The sequence below is a fragment of the Helianthus annuus genome, chromosome 13, assembly GCF_002127325.2.
Source record: "Helianthus annuus cultivar XRQ/B chromosome 13, HanXRQr2.0-SUNRISE, whole genome shotgun sequence".
Taxonomy (NCBI): Eukaryota; Viridiplantae; Streptophyta; class Magnoliopsida; order Asterales; family Asteraceae; genus Helianthus; species Helianthus annuus.
The window spans coordinates 2,119,081-2,143,665 of NC_035445.2; the positions used below are offsets into that span (position 1 = coordinate 2,119,081).

Below are 24,585 nucleotides of genomic sequence, written 5' to 3' on the forward strand. Positions count from 1 at the left end.
CAGGAACATGTGCAATAATAAACGCCAGTACGGATGAACAAACTTCTTAACCAGGGGAGGAAATCTTCCTTCATAGCTTAGTCGTGGCAAAATAGCTTCAATCGTTCCAGCAGCAAGCTCGATTGGATCCGTTTCCTGATCATTGAACTGCAACACATCCCTGATAACCTGCTCCGTCACAATAATCTTTGTCCCTTCGATTTCAGCAGCTATAGCTCCTTTTCCTTCAATAATTTCCACCTTTGCAGTCTTCCAAAAATCTCGTATAAGACTTTCATACACAACCGGATTGTCTCGAAGAGCGTGAACAATACGGCATGTATTTAGGCCTTTGATCAAAGACGTGAACAGCTGCTTGTGCTTTACAGGTGGAGGTGCCAAATATGCTACTTGATTGTGAGACGCGATAAACTTTAAGTCCATTTTTCTGCACGTCACACACAACATATAAGTTTCCATTTACAACAGTGATAAAAATTAAAAATAAAACAAACACTGTTACTGTTCACTCGAAACCATGAGTCGCAACCAGAAGATTGCGAGTCGCAATCATGAGTCGCAACAAGACAAAATGAGTCGCAACCATGAGTCGCAACAGGCCAAAATGAGTCGCAACCATGAGTCGCAATCTCGAGGTTGCGAGTCGTAATCATTGGTTTCGAGTCCTGTTGTTCTTGATTGCGACTGGAAACTTCATCGGAAACTTCAAAACTCATCGGAAAATTCATCGGAATCTTCATATCTTCATCGGAATCTTCATAGATTCGCCGGAATCTTCAACAAAAATTCAAAATTCCTGCAAAATCTTGAATAATGACGTCATATTACCTGTTGATGACCTGATCGGATTGCGAGTCGCAACCGGAATTGAGTCGGAATCTTGATTTCGACCGGAATGTTGAGAGAGAATTCAGAGAAGATTGCGAGTGAATAATGAACTTATGACTCGTAATCACCCTTTTATGTGATCACTATTTCTCATGGGCCCAAGTCTGTTGGGCTTGGGCCTTATAGACTTGGGCTCAATAAAATGGATTTCAGCACTTGGGCTCAAAGAAATGTTTTTCAAAAATGATTTTAACAAACCCACTTAAAAAATCTGATTTTCCAATAATAACCCATTAAACCCATTGAGCATTATTTTGCAAAACAAAACCTAAAACAAAAATAAATAATAAAATATTATTTACAAAAATAAAAACAGGAAATTTGCATAGATGCTCAGGGATCAAATCACGGGGTTTCGGGCATGACTTCACTTATCAACACTGATCTACTAGAGGATGATCTAGACGATTGCCAGTATATTTGTCCTCTTAAACTCATCTCCCTAGATCTTTTCCATATAACTGCCTGTATCTCTTTTTATCATGTTTTGATATTTTTAATAATGAGCACCCAAACAAATACTAATCAAATCCTGGAATTATGCACAGCTCATTCTATCATGCAAGCAGTTTCCTTACCACATATTTCACAAGTCCAATCCAAATTTCTGAAATCTTAACTGGGAATAGGTTGAGAAAAGAACATAATAGATCTTAGATGGAGATGATATAATATACAGATCAAATGAGTTTTCTCAATTTGATATAGGTTTATTGGGTTTCTTTTGGGCACTAGAGGGCCTCTTTCGGGTGTTAATTGATCTACAGATCGACAACGTACAGCTAGGTCCGCATGTATCTGGATGCAGCAGAAGCTGACGTTGCCTAGCACCTCCAGGTCAGCATGTATCTGGATGCAGCAGAGGAGGTACACGACTTTTTCAGATAAGATTTCAGAATCAGACCAAAATTGTGTGTATCGGGAAAAGCATACAAACATTCAAATAGACATGAGCTAATTCCAAGTGATTTTCTTTTCTGAGGTCATGTACTGGTTTAGTTCTGAACAGAAACAGCTATTGTTTCCAATCTTAAGGATAGAGCCTACCAACACATCATACTAGAGTCAAACAATTTCGATACTGGTCTTACATGAGTCAGCCCTTGACCATAAAGTGAAAATTCATTTCATTTCCCAGTCCAGCCATACTTCCTTTTGAAACTCTTTTTGTATTTTTTCAATTTTTCAATGTTTTTGTATTTTTCGATTTTTCAATGTTTTTGTATTTTTCGTTTTTTTTTTCTCCCCCTAAATTTGTGCATAAATAAAAACTACCTAAGAATAGAAAACTTTATGAACAAATTTACCTACGAAAAACAAGACAAAACAAAATATGCTCAATCAGTAAAACGGATCATTTTTAGAAAATCCACAAGCACTCTGAATTTCGAGCTGCTGACAGGTTTAGTGAACAAATCGGCAGCATTTGCATCTGTGTCGATTTGTTCAAGCGTAATCAGACCTCTGTCAAAACAGTCTCGAATGAAATGAACTTTAATATCAATGTGCTTGGTTTTGGAGTGAAAAACAGGATTTCTAACAATTTGTATTGCAGCATCATTATCGCAGTAAATAGTAGTGTTAAGATATGTCAAACCATAATCCTGCAATTGATGTTGCATCCACACCACTTGAGAGCAAGAAGCAGAAGCAGCAACATACTCAGCTTCAGCTGTGGATATCGCCACCGTTTGTTGTTTCTTGCACTGCCAAGAAATGAGCCGATCACCCAAAAATTGACATCCCGCAGAAGTGGATTTCCTGTCACTGTCAGTACCTCCAAAATTGCTGTCAGAGAAAGCAAACAAGTCAAAATTGGAATCTCTCGGATACCACAGACCAAACCGAGGTCGGCCTTTTAGATACCGAAAGATCCGTTTAACGGCAATAAGATGAGAAGTTTTAGGATTAGCCTGATAGCGTGCACAGTTGCAAACAGCGAACATGATGTCCGGACGGCTAGCTGTGAGATACATCAATGACCCAATCATTGACCTATATTGACGTTGATTTACAGACTCTCCTTCTTCATCTTCAGTCAACAATGGTCTCTCAGCCATAGGTGTCTCAGCAGGCTTTGCATCCGTGAACTTGAACTTTGCCAGCACATCATCCACATACTTCCCTTGATGAATCAGAATTCCTTGCGAACTCTGCTTGACTTGAAGGCCCAAAAACAGAGTCATCTCCCCCAGAGCACTCATTTCAAACTTTTTCTTCATAACTCTCTCGAATTCCTTGCATAGATCCTCGCTTGTTGATCCGAAAATAATATCATCAACGTAGATTTGAACCAAGATTTGATCACTGCCTACCCTCTTGATGAACAGAGTCTGGTCAATAGTGCCACGTGTATATCCATGAGCCAACAGATGTTCTGTTAGGGTGGCATACCAAGCTCGAGGAGCCTGGTGTAACCCATACAGTGCCTTGTCTAACTTGTAGGCATAATCAGGATGATCTGGATGCACGAATCCTGGCGGTTGCTCGACAAAAATTTCCTCCTTCACATTTCCATAGAGAAACGCGGTCTTGACATCCATCTGATAAACAGTGAATCCCATGTATGACGCGTACGCCAAAAAGATCCGGATGGCTTCAAGTCGTGCAACCGGAGCATATACTTCATCATAATCCAGTCCTTCGATTTGCCTAAATCCCTGAACCACCAGTCTTGCTTTGTTTCGAACGATGACACCTGCAGAATCCTGCTTGTTTCGAAATACCCATCTAGTTCCAAGCTTACGTTTTCCTTTTGGCAACTTGACAAGCTTCCATACTCCAAGTTTTTCAAACTGGTTCAGCTCTTCATGCATAGCATCTACCCAGCCAGGTTCCTGCAAAGCTATATCAATGGTTTTAGGTTCAATTTGAGACAGATAACAGGAATATAAGCAAGTATTAATGACTCCCGATTGACTCCTAGTCAAAACTCCTGCATTTACAGGACCAATCACATTCTCGATTGGGTGATTGCGTTGAACGCCTGTTGGTATAGCCAAATCAGGTACAATCTCCTCTTCAGTGGTGGTGTTGCTACTCTCCCCCTCATCAGGTACACTTGTAGTGTGAACTACAGGTGAAGTGACAGTACAATCCTCAGGAATTGGATCAGGAAACATTGCAGCGTCACTGGTTGATGCACCTTCAGGGGATTGATTGACCATCGGTGTCGGTGTAGGATGTTGCGTGAACACCATTCCCGGTGGATCAACAGTATGATGCTTCACATTTTCTTCCATCTGTGCTTCGTCCTCTGTATCTTCAAACGACAATGGTTGTTTTGGAACTGATTCACCTGCAACTGAAACATCACTTGACAAAATGTTAAATGATTTAAACAGAGCAGAATAATCATATAACCAATCTGGACCGACTCTAGCGTCCGTAGCATTCTCTTCAAGCCATTCGATGTTGCACGACTCAACGACTTTCTTAGTTACTTTGTTGTATACCCTATAAGCAGAGCCTTTAGCATATCCAACAAAGTAGCATTCGTCACCTTTGACTTCAAACTTTCCATTTGAGTCCATTAGTAATAATACACATGGACAACTGATGTGGAAAAAGTAGTTCAACTAATTAAACTAAAATTACCCTAAATTAAGACTCAAGTAATAAAAATCTAGACTCCTAAACCAGACTAAACTACTCACCGGCAAGTGTACCGGTCGACTCTAGCACAGAAAAGTAAGTCCGGATGTCGAACCCACAAGGACTCTACGAATTACGTTAACGACTCAATTTAGACTCAATACTGACACGACTAACAAATATTGTGTTTGGGGGGGTTTTGCTAAAATCCTAAAATTATAATTAAATTGAAATTAACTAAAACACGCACGAAGATCTAAGGTTTTGTTTCAGATGAGATTAAAGACTACCTAGACATGAATCCGGTTTGACAATGAATGGACTTCTAACGGTTTTATTGTTGTATGGAGCCGGGATCGTTAAATACTAAACCTTAAGGTATTTCAATGCTAAGACTTCCCGACCCTTCTCAGGAAGAAACCTAGGAAACCCTACAAGGCTGTTATGATTACCGACTGTTAAATTTCCTCTCAGTCCTCTAACGATTCTAAAAGTGCCCTAATATGACTATCTACCTCTCAGCGCGATAATCTAAGGCAATTCTAGGTTCTGACTTGGTTTACTAGACACAAATGCAATTAGGGAAATAAGATCGACTTCTCTCAAAACCTATCTTAGATATATATTACACTGCGACCTAATAACTAACTCGAGCCTCTCAGCGACAAGTTAAGCAGAACACTTGATTTTATTAAATTACCAAATATTACTTCTAAGGTTACTTACGCGTTTTCACCCTAAAGGATTAATGATCTATAACGTGATATAGACACTCACCTAAATCAAGAATCCTAATATAACCCTATTACGTGATAAAGACCGTCACCAAGGATCATATGAAGTAACAAGCAGTTATAAAACAATTGTCAAGTATGCATAAGCACCAAATCAGAATATCTAGAACACTTTACTTTTAGAAATCAATCCATAGTCTAACAAATAAAAACCTTTAAAAGATCCAAACAATAATTAAACCATCATCTAGTCTAGGTAGTTACGAAGATCTAGCCAAGAAACATCATGTCTAACGAAAACAAATCAGTTTCAAAACAAGAATTCATGATTAAAGTAACAAAACGCAAAAATAGTGAAAAACGGGAGGTAAGACCCGAGTTATCTTCTTTCCTACGCTCCGTGCTTCGATCCTATGATTCTTGCAAGCTCGAACGCCTCGAAAACCTCCAAAATCTGCTCTCAAAATCGCCCTAGGGTTCTTGATTCGTGTGTTGTTGTTTAATTATGATTAATAAGCTTTTTATATGAAACCCTAATCGACCAACAGATCAGACGCATCAGTTACACCAGTCGCGTAGCGCGACTGGTTGGGCATATACGCTCGCGCTACGCGAGCCCTCCAAAGTCAACGAAAGATCACTTGGATGCAGTGGTGTAGCGCTACTGCATGGTGTTTCACCCTCGCGCTACGCGAGTGGGACTTTTTCACAGAATGTTGCTTCCAAAAGCTGGTTCAACTCTCCAAAATCCTTGAAAATTATTCTAACACTTTGTGTATTGATTCCAGGACTTGACATTCGACATTTCAGCTCGGTTTTGCTCCAATTCCAGCATTTTTATGCATCAAGACCTGGAAAACGCAATAAAGATCAATAGCACGCAATTCTAACCTAAACTAAACTAAAAATAACGATAAAATATACAAACTATACACGATAAAAGTATGTATTTTGCAATACATCAAATATCCCCACACTTACTCTTTTTTCGTCCCCGAAAAAGAATTATGCAACGGAATCATAAACAAACAAACACTCGGGCAGAAAATCATAGGTATACTTTAATTAAAACCAAGACTTGCGTTAGCTGCGATTGCGGATATATTGATCCACTTTAAACCCGAATCCAATCCTAAACCCTTATCATGTGAATTTAATTTAAGTGCGGTCAATCCACCTAGGGTCTCACACTAGAATCAACAGTCCACCTACTCCCAACTCAAGCTTATAGGGCTAAAAGAACGATCATTTGACCAATTCCTAACCGTTTTATACCAAGATAAAGAGAGTTTGACATCAAATCTAATTTTTTTTCTTTTCCTCTTTTTTCAACTTGCTCTCTTTTTTTTTTTTTCAAGTTCATTTTCGTGAGACTAGACGATGCTTTCCCTAACCCAGCGGTATTCCGACTGTAGAGTCGCTATCCCCAATCACAGATTACATAGGTTTCGGTACTTTTATTCGGCAAGTCGATTTCACACATCCCAGAGGCATTCCGGCTGTAGAGTCGCTATCCCCAACCACAGATTACATAGGCCTGTGTTACTTTCATTTAGTTTCTAGCTCACTTTTATTTATTTTTTTTTTCAGCGAGATATGACAAAAAACTCTAACCATCTTAGCTTATAACGGCACCCCTTATACTATTTTTGCCAGTTTTAGCTTCCCATATTTCCCAGGCGAGAACCCACTAGCAAACCGACAATTAAGGTATATTAACTCAAAGGGATTTAAAACCAAAACCCGGGCCTATCCACATATCCCAAACTAGACGCAAGCTTGATTTATTATGATCTCATATTATTATTATTCAAACCCGAGCAATCATTTGTTTTTTTTTTCTATCATTTTCCGTTAAAAATGCAAACTTCTTTTTATTTCGAAAGACATTTTCTGATTTTTCAATTTTTTTTTATTTTTTCCAATTTTTTCTATTTTTTTTTTTTGGATTTTTAATAATTAAGACTCGATTATTTACATGTATTCCCATATCCCCACACTTAGAGATTGCATTGTCCCTAATGCAAGAACGAGAATACGACTCGACACTACCTAACAACTACTAAAAACGAAAAACGAAATAAATAAATAAATACAAAAATACACGGGAAACGACTTAGCTGATTAATAACAACGCGTATGCTCCAAATCTCTCGTCCCATCCTGCACGATCGTATAGCATTTTGGTCGCGATCGGCTTTGACTCTGACACTGGTACGCTTGATAAATGCCTTATATTCGAATAGCAGCTCCAAACTCACCCGGATGAAGATTGCGTACGGGTGGTACATATTCTAATCTGCATAACCAAAAACAAGCACAAACCAAAGCAATACCGACTCTAAAAAAAAAAAACGACTCAAGAACCACTAATTTAGACTCATGGTACAAAATAAAAGACTCAATAAACAATTAAACACGAAAACACAAAACACGAAAAAGACGCAAACGACGCTAAACCAACCTAACTAACGACACGACACAAAGTACGACTCAAAATACAAACTCTACAAATAATCACAACTGTTCACAAAATTACGGAGGATCATTTAAGTGGAGCTCACCTCCAAACCAACTCGTATGGGCCGTAGCACTACCATCTCCCATATCACCCGTATCTCTCCTAGATCTCTCAACTTCCTTCAACTCGTCACCAAACGGTGTGAATCTAGACATATCATCTCTATACCTATCCCCACACTGAGCCTTGCTCAGTTTCTCTATCTTAAATTCTAACGTACTCATTCTCTCTTCCAACTCTTCGATTCTCCTATCAGGTGGATCCCCACACTTGGGTTTTAACACCTTTTCTAAGCTCGGCTCACTTACCACCTTATTCTCACCTCTCTCCTGCTTCTCACTCTCCTCTACCGATGCTATCGCCTCAACTCTCTCACCCGACCCTCTCGTAGTATTCACGTCAAAAACTACCGACTCCTCACCCGCTCTAAGTGTAATTGTGCCTAAGAAGACATCTATCAATGCTTTAGCCGTGTTCAAGAATGGGCGCCCTAAAATGATGGGAACCTTTTCGTCGGCTTCCATATCAAGAACGACAAAGTCTACGGGGAAGACAAATTTATCCACTTTGACTAGAAGGTTCTCAATAATGCCTCGTGGATACTTAACGGACCTATCGGCTAGCGACAAAGACATGCGTGTAGGTGACAACTCTCCTAGACCTAACCTCTCATACAAAGAATATGGCATTAGGTTTATACTCGCTCCTAGGTCGGCTAGGGCCCTACACTCGGTATCACTCCCAAACAAGCACGGGATGGTAAAAAGGCCCGGATCCGTCAATTTTTCCGGAACCTTGTTCAACACTACGGCTGAACATCCTCCACTAAGGGGGATGTTAGAAACCTCTCCTAACCTATCCTTGCGTTTTAGAAGGTCCTTTAGGAATTTTGCATATTTCGGCATTGATTGAAGAGCTTCTATAAAAGGAAGGTTAATCCTAAGCTGCTTAAAGATCTCTAAAAATTTCCCGTACTCTTTGGAATAAGTTTGATTTTTAAGGCGGGAAGGAAACGGAGCACGGGAAATATTAACAGTGGGTGATGGAACGACTTGAACGGGTTTCTTTCCTACACTCTTCTCACTCGAAGGACCCCCGGTGTGTGCGGTACTTGCTGGGATTAACCTAGGTTGCACTTTACCGGGCGTCTCCATTTCAATCTCCTCATCTACGGGGTCCTCATCTTCTTCCTCGACACTCTCGGGTCTCACTACCTCTCCTAGAGTCCTACCACTACGGGTCGAAATTGCCTTCACACTACCAGATGGGTTTGGCTTTGTGTTGCCCGAAAATTGGCCAGGAGGTCGTTCTTGCAACTGGCGTGCAATATCCCCAACTTGCCTTTGAAGGTCTAAGAAATTCGAATGATTATTCTTTAAGAGCGTAGCATGGTCCTCTAAGGTACGTTGGGTAGCCTGATCTCTAACCAATAATTGGGAAAGAAGGTCCTCTATCCTAGACAAACTACCATTTGACCCCTCATTCCTAGGTTGAGCCTCTTGGTTTGACCCCTCACCTCTAAACTGCCCCCCTGAACCTGAACTAGCAAATTGACCTGTTTGACCCGACCCCCCACTAGAATAAAAACCTGGCCCCCTACTTTGGTATTGACCTGACGGAAAACCAGGGGGGTTACCTGAGGAGCGATAATTATTAGCACGCCAATTAGAGTTACTATTGTTGAACGGGTTAGTTGGACCCCTATTTTGACCTGCTAAATACTCGACCTGCTCTAGTGTGATGGTTGGGCAATCTATGGTGTCATGTCCCCCTCTACAAACCTCGCATCTATCTACCTTCTTCTTAATTTCCAGCAACTCTTTGGTGATATAGTCAAGCTGAGATATTACCTTTGAGTCTGAAACGACTTGATTCACTCCTCGAGAGGATGAGGAGGTAACCACAGGATTGGAATTCCTGCCGGTAGCACTATGATCTATATCAGCATGAGCGAAGCTCTCAAAGAGGTCGTTGCAGTCAGCCACAGTTTTCTTTCCCATTAGGTGGCCTCCTGCGGATGTGTCGAATCGGGCCTTGCACTCAGGGGTAAGACCATTATAAAATTTTTCTACTAAGGCCCAATCCGACAGTCCATGTTGGGAACAACGCGAGAGCAATGTTTGAAACCTCTCCCATGCTAAGTGATAAGGTTCGTCAGGCTCCATTCTGAAGGAATGGATCTGATCTCGAAGGCGGGATGCCTTTGCAGGTGGGAAATACTTAGCAAGGAAGGCATCTCTAAGTCCAGCCCAAGTGGTGTAAGTACCTGCCGGCTGCGAATCAAGCCAGGTGGCTGCGCGGCCAGCAAGCGAAAAGGGGAAGACTTGGAGATAGCGGGCATCAAGATTCACACCTTCGATACCGAAGGTGCTACACAAACGGGTGAGACGGTTGATATGTGCTGGCGCGTCTTCATCATCACGACCGTGAAACTGACAAGAGTTGTTAATGGCAGTCATGATGTATGAAGGAATTTGCCAAGACTTATCATTGGTGATTTCAGGGAGGGTGATGGGTGAGTTTGCGGTAAAACCCGCGGTGGAACGCTGGTGGACAGTTTGGTTTTCGGCCATTTGGTGAACTGGTGGTGGACTAGGGTGACGGGAGGGTGGTGGGGAATTGTGGGGTGATGACTTAGGGGTAAAGTCGAAGTTCGGTGGTTTAGATGGAAGTGTAGAGTCAGAAAGGGCTGAAGATGAAGTTGGGGGTTTTCGAACCTGAGGGATTGGTGTGGAGACGGAAGACTTGTCAATTGGTGGCTTCACTGGTCCCTGCGAACGCGTGTGGGGCATGAACTGCAAAACCAAGAACAAACAAGTAAAACGACTCCAATAAAAGACTCAAAGAAATACGAAAAAGATACTAAAAATACTTGGACTCCTACGACTCACAAACACACAAAAAGCACGTAACGATATCAGTTGAAATCCAAACAAAGCAGTTAACGCAATTGCCAAGAGTCCCCGGCAACGGCGCCAAAAACTTGATGTGGAAAAAGTAGTTCAACTAATTAAACTAAAATTACCCTAAATTAAGACTCAAGTAATAAAAATCTAGACTCCTAAACCAGACTAAACTACTCACCGGCAAGTGTACCGGTCGACTCTAGCACAGAAAAGTAAGTCCGGATGTCGGACCCACAAGGACTCTACGAATTACGTTAACGACTCAATTTAGACTCAATACTGACACGACTAACAAATATTGTGTTTGGGGGGGTTTTGCTAAAATCCTAAAATTATAATTAAATTGAAATTAACTAAAACACGCACGAAGATCTAAGGTTTTGTTTCAGATGAGATTAAAGACTACCTAGACATGAATCCGGTTTGACAATGAATGGACTTCTAACGGTTTTATTGTTGTATGGAGCCGGGATCGTTAAATACTAAACCTTAAGGTATTTCAATGCTAAGACTTCCCGACCCTTCTCAGGAAGAAACCTAGGAAACCCTACAAGGCTGTTATGATTACCGACTGTTAAATTTCCTCTCAGTCCTCTAACGATTCTAAAAGTGCCCTAATATGACTATCTACCTCTCAGCGCGATAATCTAAGGCAATTCTAGGTTCTGACTTGGTTTACTAGACACAAATGCAATTAGGGAAATAAGATCGACTTCTCTCAAAACCTATCTTAGATATATATTACACTGCGACCTAATAACTAACTCGAGCCTCTCAGCGACAAGTTAAGCAGAACACTTGATTTTATTAAATTACCAAATATTACTTCTAAGGTTACTTACGCGTTTTCACCCTAAAGGATTAATGATCTATAACGTGATATAGACACTCACCTAAATCAAGAATCCTAATATAACCCTATTACGTGATAAAGACCGTCACCAAGGATCATATGAAGTAACAAGCAGTTATAAAACAATTGTCAAGTATGCATAAGCACCAAATCAGAATATCTAGAACACTTTACTTTTAGAAATCAATCCATAGTCTAACAAATAAAAACCTTTAAAAGATCCAAACAATAATTAAACCATCATCTAGTCTAGGTAGTTACGAAGATCTAGCCAAGAAACATCATGTCTAACGAAAACAAATCAGTTTCAAAACAAGAATTCATGATTAAAGTAACAAAACGCAAAAATAGTGAAAAACGGGAGGTAAGACCCGAGTTATCTTCTTTCCTACGCTCCGTGCTTCGATCCTATGATTCTTGCAAGCTCGAACGCCTCGAAAACCTCCAAAATCTGCTCTCAAAATCGCCCTAGGGTTCTTGATTCGTGTGTTGTTGTTTAATTATGATTAATAAGCTTTTTATATGAAACCCTAATCGACCAACAGATCAGACGCATCAGTTACACCAGTCGCGTAGCGCGACTGGTTGGGCATATACGCTCGCGCTACGCGAGCCCTCCAAAGTCAACGAAAGATCACTTGGATGCAGTGGTGTAGCGCTACTGCATGGTGTTTCACCCTCGCGCTACGCGAGTGGGACTTTTTCACAGAATGTTGCTTCCAAAAGCTGGTTCAACTCTCCAAAATCCTTGAAAATTATTCTAACACTTTGTGTATTGATTCCAGGACTTGACATTCGACATTTCAGCTCGGTTTTGCTCCAATTCCAGCATTTTTATGCATCAAGACCTGGAAAACGCAATAAAGATCAATAGCACGCAATTCTAACCTAAACTAAACTAAAAATAACGATAAAATATACAAACTATACACGATAAAAGTATGTATTTTGCAATACATCAACAACCAAAAATACGAAAGTGTGAAACCGAAGGTTTACGTCCTTCCAGAATCTCATAAGGGGTTTTCATGTGACGTTTATTAACTAAAGCATGATTCTGGATATAACAAGCCGTGCTAACAGCTTCGGCCCAAAAGAAGCTAGGAAGCTTTGAATCAGCCAGCATGGTACGTGCTGCCTCAATAAGAGTACGATTCCTTCTTTCAGCCACTCCATTCTGTTGTGGAGTGCGAGGCGCACTGAACTGTCGATCAATTCCCTTTTCACTGCAGAACGTATCCAAAGTAACATTCTTGAATTCTGTCCCATTGTCTGATCGAATAACCTTCACCTTAGTACTCGCTTGATTTTCAGCCAATGTAATGAACTGTTTCACCAGTGCAGCAGTTTCGTTTTTGTGACTGAGAAAATACACCCAAGTGTAGCGAGAGTAATCATCGACTATTACTAGACAGTAAGCTTTCTTCCCGATACTCAGCACATTCACTGGACCAAAGAGATCCATGTGAAGTAGTTCGAGTACAGCTTTTGTCGAGGGTACTGGTTTAGTCTTGTGAGGTTTTCGATGAGCCTTTCCTTTCGCACAAGCAACACACTTTTCCACCAACATGAAATCCTTGATCGGAAGATCTCGTACCAATTGACCTTTAGCTAGACGATTCAGATTTTTCATATTCACGTGCCCGAGTCGACGGTGCCACAATAGACCATCATGCTCTGAAATCTTCGAGAATAAGCAGGTGATCTCTTCACACGGCTTCTTGTTCATATCAATGACGTAAGCGTTTCCTTTTCTTTCAGCTGTCATCAAGAACCAGTCTTCTGGAATAACAATCCCAGGCTTAAGAACATGACATCCTTTCTTCGTAAAATGAACTGAATTCCCTCTATCACAGATCTGCGAAATACTTAACAGATTGTGCTTCAGTTCTGGAACATAATTGACATTTTCAAAGCTGAGAACACCGTTTTGAACAGTTCCTTTCAAAGTGATTCTGCCAGATTCACCTCCCGCAAATGAGACATATCCACCATTAAATTCTTTAACATTCACAAGTTGGGATAAGTCTCCTGTCATGTGCCTGGAACAGCCACTATCCATGTACCAGAGGCGCACGGTAGTCCTCCACAGCTGTTCCTGCACGAGTAGCGGGATTAGTTAGATTTAGGAACCCAGCCCATAGTGGATCTGGGTTTTCCTTGAGCATCGAAATACGTTACTCTCTGCCAAACTAAATTTTCTTTGTTTAGAAATTTTGAAACATTTCTATTTGCGGCCTTTTGATGATATGACTTCATTGGATTGGATTGCATGCCATTGACCTTAGGTTTCCAAAACTGTTTTGACCAGTTAGAATTTAAACTTTCAAATGCGTTACCAAAAGAATTTCTCCGATTACGCTGAAAATTTGTTTGTCGGTTCTGATTATGGCGTTTGGCTGCATTCCAATCCTGATCAGAAGGTCTAGTCCTATGATGATCGTTGTTCTTCATCGTCTTAGTCCAAGCAGACTTCATAGACTCCGAACATTGAGATCGATTAGACGTAACTTTCTGATTTCGCCCTGATGGTTTCTTGTCTGGTGTCCTTGGGAGTTTACCACAATTTCTGGCAATGTGACCGGCAATGCCACAGTTAAAACATGTTTGACGTTTCACAATTTGAACATTTTTGACATTAGGACTCTGCTTGTTCGATTTCGTGTGATTCAACGTTTTAGTTTTCTGACCATGTTTGACTTGTGGTTTTTCTTTAATCAAATTTTCTTCTGATGATTTCACCTTTTTACCAACCCCCTTTTCCTTTTCACTTAATCTTGATTCCGAATTTGAACATGTATTAGGTTCATCCAAATGCGTTTTATCAACACATTTATCATCTGAAACTGATTCAGGTTCACTTTCCGAGCAAGAAGAAGTTTCAACAATATGCTCTTCCTCAATGCATTTATCGGGTGAAACTGATTCAGGTTCACTTTCTGATCCTGAGGAAGTTTCATCAACATGCATTTCCTCAGAGCATTTATCTTGTGATACAGACTCTGATTCATTGATTAACACAGTTTCCAATGGGGTCCCACTAGATTCAACATTAGGGACACCCACTGAGACAGATTCAGAAGAAGAATCAGGATACACTTGATTTTCTTGAGAAGTAGTTTCAGTGGTTTCACTGAATGCATCCTTAGGGACCGCACCTGTAACATTATCACAAGCTGAAACATTTGATATGTTAGCATCACAAGCATTAGCTGAAAAACAATCATCACCACACGTATTGTTCAAATCATCCACACAAACATTATCAGTTTTGCCCAAAACAACAGGCTCACAAGACGAAACAAACGCAGAAAACGACGCAAACAAAGAACTAGTAAAAGCAATGTCAGACTCAGTTGGTTCAGAATAATGTTCAAAATAAGGTTCAGAAACGTTTGAAATGATAACTGGTTCACTCCCATGAACATCATCACATCTTACTTCAGAGCTATCATCTGCACATGACAACGAGATGTTAGGATCAATTGTGCCTTTAGGAACAAACTTTAAAGGCGAGGACTTTTGTGGCTCAACAGGTTTGTTGTGAACAGACGATTTACTAGATGAGCCATAAGTCATTTTGCTTTCATTCAAGATCTCCTCCTCAGACATTGGCAAATAAGTGTAATTGTTATTGTATGGAGGAGGAGTCTGATTGTAACCCAAACCCGACCCTTTCTTTTTAGAGTAAGCCAATTGTTCATCACACAGATTTTTTACTAACTTACTGGAGGAATCAAATTTCTTGATGTTTAATTGATTGATTTGGTATTTGTCTCTTACATTCTCCAGTTCTTTAGTTACTTCACATAATTTTTCTTTGACTATCATGAGTTGGGCTTTAGCTACACTGACATCGTCCTTTAGTTGAACGATGTCCTTACGCTGAGCTTCGATTTTCTCTTTGAAAAGTTTTTCATTTTTCGTTAAAGTGAAATTTTTCCTTTTTATTTCATTGTAATCTTCGATTAGCTCAGCGTTGTGTATTCTATAAGCCTCAACACGTTCCCTACATTCAGGAGTGCAGAAAACTGAAATTACCTCTTCTTTGGTGAGACCTTTGACAGGTGCTGACAGGATTTGAGTCATGAAAGCGAAATTGTCAGCAGCAGTCTCTTCCTGTGGCTCAGGGTCATGCTCGCTTGAGGTCATGAAAGCAATGTTAGAAGTTGCAGCTTGATTATCTGGAGCTGATATGTTCAGACGCTCAATCTCAGAAGACCAGTCAAAGTTGACATTTGGCTGCACCACCAGCGCTTGTGCTAATCCCTGCGGCTGTGGACTTCCAGAAGCAGCTGCATCTGCTACACTTGTAGTGGACACAAGAGCCCTTTCTCGATTAGGAGTAGCTGGTTGAGCAGGAGTTGTAGGATTTTGATCTCTGTTCATGGGTGACTTCGGGCAGTTCCGAGCATAGTGTCCTTCCTCATGACAGTTGAAACAACGAAGATTGAAGGGCACTTTAGAAGCTCCATTCCAAGCGTTACCCCACCTGTTTTTACCCGTTCTCTTCACAAACTTTTGAGCTCTGAATGCCGCCATTGCCATTTGCCAGGTGATATCCATTTCTTCAACATCATCTGGATGAATCTGCGACAAATCATCTTGACTCCACTTTGGTGGATCAAGCTTCCCTGCAATAAAAGCATTCAAACAGTTGATTACAGAAGCTGCTATGTCTAGCTTTTCCTTTGACTGACTTGCGAAGAATGCCATCATCTCATTGTTCGTAAAGTGAGCGGAAGCAGGGGCAGCAGCAGATGCCTTTCCAGCATTTTGAACTGAAGCTGGAGAAGCTGGAGAGACGATTTGATTTGAGGATCCAGATTGAGAGACAGAGGAAGTATTGCGAAACATCTGAAAGCCTCCTTGTGATAGAAGAGCTGTGTTGCTGTCGCTAGATGTGGTGGGAGCAATTGAGAAACCAGCAGCCAGCATGCTATTCTTGTAGTTAGTCTCTCTCTGCTTATCATCCAATTCACAAGCTTTGATGTGTGAAATCATTTCTGACAATGTACATCTTGCAAGATCTTTGGTTTTCTTAATCATGGCCACATGATGATCCCAACTCTTGGGCAGTGCATTTAGGAGTTGTCTGTTGGTGGATGCGTTTGAGGTGTGAATTTCTTCCATTTGCATTTGAGTCACCAGTTTAACAAACCTTTGAATCTGATTATCCACCGTCTCACCATAAATATGGTTGAAGTTGTTGAAGTTTTGTTGCAGCAAATTCCTTCGACTTTCTTTCATGTCTTCATTCCCTTCATAAACTTCGACCAGAGAATCCCACAATTCCTTGGCAGATTTGCAGGTGCGAAAACCCATGGCAATATTAGGACCCAAACCCATGGTCAAGTAAGAGAAAGCTCGATCATCTTCTTCAACAATAAGCACATCATCTTCAGTGTATAGTTCTCGAGGCTTCTTTATTTTAACATCAGGTTCTGTAGGACTTTCCATCATAATTTCCCTCGGTCCCCTCAAGATGCTGCGCCATAGCTTGTAATCTTTAACCTTAAGATGCTGTTCAAAGCGCCACTTCCACTCGGGAAAGTCATTGGCATCAGTTAGCCTAGGAATGCGTGATGTGGTTCCAAGCTTTGAGTCCAGTTCTTGTTGTTGAGTTAGGGCAGACAGTTCACTGTTGTTTGACGACATGGTTAATTAATTAATTGGTTAATTAATTGATTAATTTAATTAAGTCCAAAGTCAACAGTCCAAATTGTCCGTAACACACTGTCGTTGCGAGTCGAAACGGGGTTGCGAGTCAAATTGATGTTGATTGCGAGTCAAGTCAACCTTGGATGCGAGTCGTAACCGAAATGGTTGCGAGTCGTAACAACGCAGGATGAGCCGAAACCACGATTGCGAGTGAAGATCAAACAGCCGGTTGCGAGTCGTAACTTGGCAAGATGAACCGAAACCAAGACTGATTGCGAGTCGTAATTGAAACGTGATGAGCCGCAACTGGGAGATTGCGAGTCGTAACCTGCAAAACAGAAAGTGATAAGAACTGTTTACTCGCAATCCCGACTTTTCAGCAATTTCCAAAATTCAAAGATATAGTAATCTTTGAATCTGTTGCACCGAAATCCCGAAAAATCAGCAAACACCAATGCTGAAATCAACAGACCAAAATCAGTGAATTTTCCAAAGAATTTATCAAGAACAGTCGATAAAAATCTGCACACACACTCAACAATACCAGATCAGTAATACAAGCAATTTCTTGAATCCGATTGATATCAAAACCGAGCCCTTGAATGGCTTCAATGGCTCTGATACCAATTGTAAAACCCGTGAGGATCTCAATGATATCAATCTAACCTTGTGAGAGCGCGGAAATCAAACACAAGGTGATTCAAGAACTAATATTTAAGATCAAATAAGAAACAATAGATAACAAATCAAACCGAAACTTGCATTCAACTAGATCGATGACTGATACAAGATCGGATGGAACTCGGTTCCAATTGCTTTGTGTCGCCTGCCTTCTACTTGTGATCAACAACCCTTAATCAATAGATTAAGGGTGTTTATATACTAGACATGTGGACCGAATACTAACCTAGGCCCATGCAACACTTATCTAGCCCAACCCACAATAAATAACCCAAAACATAATAAACTAATAACAAGATCAACCCCTAAACGTTGTTAACCTACATGAATAAACCTTCAGGTTCCAACACGACCATCAATAACATGACGTACGTAGGTATTTCAATGTAATTATTGAAGTTCAATAGCGACAAAAAGTGCAATTATATATATAAATGTATTAAATAGAATACCAAGTAGAATTGTCTCATCGGATACGGACCTATAGTTTATAATTAATAACCACTACAAAATTCAACTCAATGATTCTCAGCAACCGATATGGAATGAAAAACCCTTTGTGTAAAAGTTAAAAAAAAACCATATGCAAACCAACCCAATAATATGAAAAGAATAATCTATCGTCACCACCAATCTTCTCCGTAAGTGTAAGTTTGGGCAACTTTGACCCCACATTTGAAATATTAACTTATCCATAAAATGCATTGCTTTACTCAACCCATACAGCCTATAAACATACAAAATAACACTCAATGTTTAGAGGTTGTAGTCCATATATTACACGGGTTGAATAGGTCAAAATAATAGAAGTTAAATATTTTGACAACTAATCATACTTAAAGCCACCAACAGAAACAATGAAACAAACCGGACCAAACCACCCCAGGATGTCGTTCTAAACATTTAAAACATTGAACGCTCTCCATTTCCTCGAGGTAATAGAAAACTCTTTAGCTTGATTTTTAATCCGCAACAGCCACAAAGTTGTAATACCTTCAACAACATTAAGTAATGGGGGCAACTTCCTGTTAAACACCAAGTCGGTTCGCATCCTCCAAATACACCAAATAGCCGTTAATATTATAGCATGGAATGCCTTACTTTTCTTTTTAGGGCCATGAATGAACCAACACAGCTGTAATTCCACTTATGGGATCATCCCAAATCTCCAAACTTTGTTTCAATTATAATCACCAAGTTTAGAATGCCAACAAGTTTACAAACCCAATACTTTAAAATCGAAAGCTTGCAACTTTTCTCAAAAGAACTCTTATTATTCCCAAAACATTTAATACCAAATTCAAACAAAAAACTTTTAAATTGGCTCATGAGTAGAGATTTGGGATTTCAGTTAAGTGAAACTTTCTTTATTGTACTATTATCAATTAATAGTCAATAAAAAGGTTATACAAATACTTCAACCAAATGCAAACATTTTCCCCCATTTTTTTATGAATAAACTGATGGTTATAATTACAAAACCAACATTAGTACAGTAAGAATCTGAATATTCGAAAAACGATTTAGGTCGTACACACTGGAAATAAACTTAGCACAATTTTTTACCCTTTGACCTAATCTCGTTCAAACTTCAAAAACAACAAGAACACAATGATGCACAATCATATATGGGTGTGTGAGTGTGTGAGTCGACCAGATAGCGATATGAGCATCCCGGAAAAGATTTATCTGTGTCTTTCAACTCGTTCGGTCTTCCTTTTGGATCTTGGTGCTCCATCGGCATCTATTACGTGTATATCATGACAAAAATGAGGTTTAACTTTTAAGTAGTTGAATCTTAGCAAATTGAGAGCATAAAAAGGTAGAGAGACTTTTTCATGAAATTTAAGAAACTAAATTTGTTTTCTGCAGTATTAACACTACATAGTTATGTAATAAGAACCTTGAGAATCTATTTGGTGATGATGTTAGTGTTAGGTCCCTTAAATGATGAGAATCTCTGTGATAATCTCGTTCCCAGAAGCATCATTATTAGAAAGAATCATTCCAACTACCCCAGCCAAAGCTGCTTCTTGATCTTTGTCAACCCGGTCATTATCTCCTCGAAGACGCACTAATATTTTCCCGTTTGCCTTTTTAGGATCCAGTGATCCCGCCTTACAACAAATAGGCTTGTACATTAAAAACAAAAGAAGAGGCGAAAGTTTAGCCACTAAGATATAATAATCGACTGCATCATGACTCGTTAACTTGTATTCCTTACGCGTCTATACTCTATTGCATCAGCATTGGCTACTTTAACTTCATCATCTTTACATAAATTTCATTAATTACCTGTTCACCTGTAGGAAAAGACATAGTAGCAATAACCAATCCTACCCTTTGAATATATATATATATATATATATAGGAAACTTACTCTAGTTGAAAAGCAACCACCCTGGGGGGTGGGCGTTACAAGAGGCCTTCTTTGCATGTATGTTTGGAGCGTTTTTTAAACATATTAAAGCACTGCAAAGAACATACAAAAGCTAGCTTATTTTAACTCTTTACAGTATTTAATCAAGTTTCAGCAAACAAATAGTTTACCTGATCAAACAATAAGAAAGCCAATCCTTCAAGACTATCAGTTAACTCCCTTTTATTTGCCATTGAAACAATACAAATTGGAGTCAATAATACATAGAAACCTCCCATGTACAGCAGCCCCAATGGTAGAGATCATCTAACAAATGTCTAGTTGATACCTTTTCAGAATTAAGTGCCAACTGTCATTCAACAAAACAATTCTTTATTAGAGCAAAATTATGTATAAACTAAAGTAAAATTACTTTTTAGTTACCTGAAACAGTACAAGTGCTCTTAACTCGCATCCTTTAATCGCTAGTAGCAACTTGTCGAGAACTTGTAGTTTGCCACTGATACTGATTTCAGCAGCCAGTAGATCATCAATCAAATAGATAGCCTTCATCGATCTCTGAACCTAATATGTCTGAAAAATTTTCGTTCATCGATAATTTGAGTTCTGAAGTGGAAGAGCATCTTAAATAAAACTCAACACAGCTAGTAGACGCATATTTTAATTACAACGCGATAAACCCCGTGTGAAACCCTTATACACATCGTGTGTTTGTATTTTAGTGTGTGTTATGTTTGATGCGTATTTGAGGAGGATGGGGGAATATGGAACATATGCTCAGCAACCCAACCCCAATATAGAGTGCTAATGCCTAAGCGCAGCGTATAGGTTTAGGGTCATTTGGTTATGGACTCCCACGTTTCATGTTATACTCAGCAACTCACCACGTATACGCAGTGCTAAGGCCTAAGCACAGCGTATAAGTATAATATTTTTTAAAAAAAATCAGTTTTAACTGTAGTTAATTCTCAAATTATTTACCCCGTAACTGCTAGCTCTCTTTATAACAAATTGCTTTTGAAATCAAATCTAATACCCCGTAATTGCTAGCTCTCTTTACAATATAGTAACCTCAATCAATCCCTAACCCCAAAAAAAGATTCAAAAAGATTCAGAACACAAATATATAACAGAATCATCTCCAACTGAAAAACCAAAACTTTAAAAGATACCTTTGATGTCCCACTTCTATCATAATTTATAGAATAAGTATCCAGATCACTGACCTCCATATAAAGCTCCTGCACGGATTCCATTATGTTTATTCATGTAAGAATAACCAAAAAAACTTCTATGATTTTCAACTTTCAAGACATTAACAGCTGCTAAAAACAAGTTCAAGCACTATGAAGCGTCAAATTGAAGGCCAAACCAGGTTCCAAAGGCAGAGTAGCTTTATAACTTATCAGCCATTTTAAACACTTACACATAAAAGAAAAGTAAACTATTATCCTTACGTTATCCAGGTTCTGTATTTTTTCGTTGCTCCATCTGGGCCCTCACCACTGGACTTATCATATGTCTGCATATCAAGATGCAACAATTTAACAGATTAATGAATGAGATACATATGATATTATCATTACAGAAAAACTGTAATTTCATGAATATGATGTTACCTTAAGCTGATTTGTAGTTAATCCCACGTAATGGTGCTCCAACAGGAAAACGAAATCAAGTTCTGCAGTGATTTGTAGTTCCTAGATCTTCATCCTGTAATAACACAAATCATCACTTTACAGATCTGAAAAATACGAAGAAACTCTAGATCTACAAAAATACAAGATACATACAGGGGTGATATGAGTTCTACAAACATATAGGATACTGGATCTGCTTGTTCTTTACTCCCAAAAATGAAAAGAGTGTCACTGAAACCGGATCTGGTGATATGAGTTCTACAAAAACGAATTGAGTTAAAAAAAGAAAAGAGAGAAAGGGGTAAGAACATAATAAAACTATGTTATCATGTTAAACTCTTCCTGCATAAAAAAATTATGGTATGGAATCAATGAAAAACTAACAAAAACCCTAAATTTATGTTAAGCTCTTCCTGCATAATAAAATCAACCAAAAAGTAACAGAAACCCTAACTGAAAATTATGTTATCATGTTAGCAATCAAACTGTAACAGAAACCCTAAACCGAATCGATACCAAATTAACATAATATGTAAATTAGGTAATACCTCGTTATCAAGAGTGCAATCCATACCAACAGAAGTTCGAATATCCCACTCCCCATTGCTGTGATCTTCCGGTTTAGATAGTTGCGACTTCCGGTTCTCATCATCTTCTTCGTTGTCATCAAGCTCTTGAATATCAGACTCCAGGTCTCGATTGGAAGCGTGGGGTTCGGAAACAAGGCCTTGAAGAAAGGGGGAATATGGTTTAGGGTTGTGGAGACGGTGAATGAGTTCATCGGTGTCTTTTTGGAGATGGTTGTGAGGTTTGTGTTTTAGGGTTTCTCTGGGAAGAAGAAACAATAGGAACAGATCTTCTAGCGTATAATAAAAGTGTCTTGGGATGGGGATGAGTAAGGGATTCAAAAATTGAATCCAGATCTGGCCGCCCAAAGTTTGTTTTGCCGCCCAGTGATTTTTTGTGCTTTAGATTTTCAACACATTTATGCTTGAAATGGTTGTATAATGTGTTTGAAATGGTTGTACAATGGCAAATGACCATTCTTGTCCTTCCTATATGCTTATTAAAGTAGTATAGATATAGCCTTACAAGTACACATTATAACGGATTATATTTTATATCATACACCATATCCACATGAAGTGAAAATAATGTCTCATATACCACTTGTAAACATATCTAGACAACTAGACCCGTATAAACAATCGTTTTGACATCTTTGTTATAACCTTTATAAACTTAAATGAAATTGACATCATCGATCACATATGGACATTATTGAGAAAATGTTGGACAAAACGGTTTACCCTACCTAGGGCTGTTCATGAGCCGAACCGAGCCAGGGCAAACTAGGGTTCGGATCGATTGTAAACCGAGCTGGCTTGGCTCGAATTTTAACCGAGCGGAAGATATAAGCTTGGGCTCGGCTCGACTTGATTTCGCTTGATTTTAAAAAGAAAAATAAACGCATAGCTCTCAAAATTTAGTAGTCTAAAATGTTATTCAATACTTCAAATAAAAATATCCAAAATAAGTTCAACCTAATACACAAGCCAAAATTAAGTTCAACAACACAAAATAAGTTTTAAATTTCAACGAAATGCAATATAAGTTTATTAGCATGATAATCAACCATCAACCATGCCATAGATAGAGGTGTACAAAATAAAAACCGTTTTTTTTTTATAACCGGTTCCGGTTACTAACCGGTTTTTGAGGTCCAAAACAATAACCGGTATAACCGGTTGGGACCGGTTTTTAACCGGTTTTTCCAAAAAAAAAAAAACGGTTTTTTTTCCGGTTTTTTAATAACCGGTTCAGTTAATAACCGGTTTTTGAAGTCAAGAATAGTAACGGGTATAAAAACTGGCGGTTAAAAAAATCCGGTTAAAAAAAAACCGGTTATAAAAAAACCGGTAAAAAAAAACCGGTTTCGGTTTTTTTTCCGGTTTCGATTATAAAATCAGTTTTTTTGTACACCTCTAGCCATAGATATCAAATTACAAGCCTAAATATATGTAAATAATATAAGTAAAATAATCCGAACTAAGCCGAGCCGAGCTACCAAGTGAGCAAAACCGAGTCAATCCGCCCCGTTACGAACCGAGCTAGACTAACATTCTAACTGAGCCGCTCAGTTTCAACTGAATCATATCAAGCGAGTTTTTCTCAAGCTAAATTCAAACAAGCTTCAAACGAGCTTTGAGGCGCAAGCTTTTTAGATAGCCTTTATTGAGGAAGGGCTAGAATCTTGAGGTGTAACAGGAGACCACATACAGACTAATATTTTATTCAGAAAGACAATACATGTAGAAACTATTGAACGGTCCTAAATTTATTATTATGGCAGGTGCCCACTTAGTTGTTATGTAGCAACATCATGTGTTATTACTATATCCATCAATGCACTAGATTGTGGTAATTTCATGTGGACCCCTACATTTTATTTCATCATTAGACCATGGGGTGTGGTGGGACTTGGATTGAGGTTTGGGTTGAAGCATCGGTTAACACGTGTAATTTCAAAACTCAAGTTTTAAACCCACTTTGAAGAGGGTATGGTGGGCGTGGCTTGGCTGGCGTGGCCAAGCCACATCAGCTTTTCTTTTTTATAATATATATATATATATATTTATAACTAAAAACTACATAAACATACAAAATAATTATTAAAATAAACATACAAAATAATTATTAATATATATATATATATATATATATATA

General features: G+C 39.1%; 2 long non-coding RNA genes across 2 annotated transcripts; both read right to left on the bottom strand.

Moving 5' to 3' along the window:
• Positions 1 to 20,123: 20,123 nt before the first annotated feature.
• On the bottom strand, positions 20,124 to 21,428 carry LOC118485411. The gene is made up of 5 exons (XR_004875973.1): positions 21,391 to 21,428; positions 20,642 to 20,782; positions 20,389 to 20,546; positions 20,219 to 20,310; positions 20,124 to 20,141 (listed from the first exon to the last, which is right to left on the bottom strand). It is a non-coding gene; the product is annotated as an uncharacterized LOC118485411 (long non-coding RNA).
• Positions 21,429 to 21,686: 258 nt separating this feature from the next.
• Positions 21,687 to 22,112, bottom strand: LOC110916400. The gene is made up of 3 exons (XR_002579709.2): positions 22,012 to 22,112; positions 21,838 to 21,931; positions 21,687 to 21,740 (listed from the first exon to the last, which is right to left on the bottom strand). It is a non-coding gene; the product is annotated as an uncharacterized LOC110916400 (long non-coding RNA).
• Between the last annotated feature and the right edge of the window lie 2,473 nt (positions 22,113 to 24,585).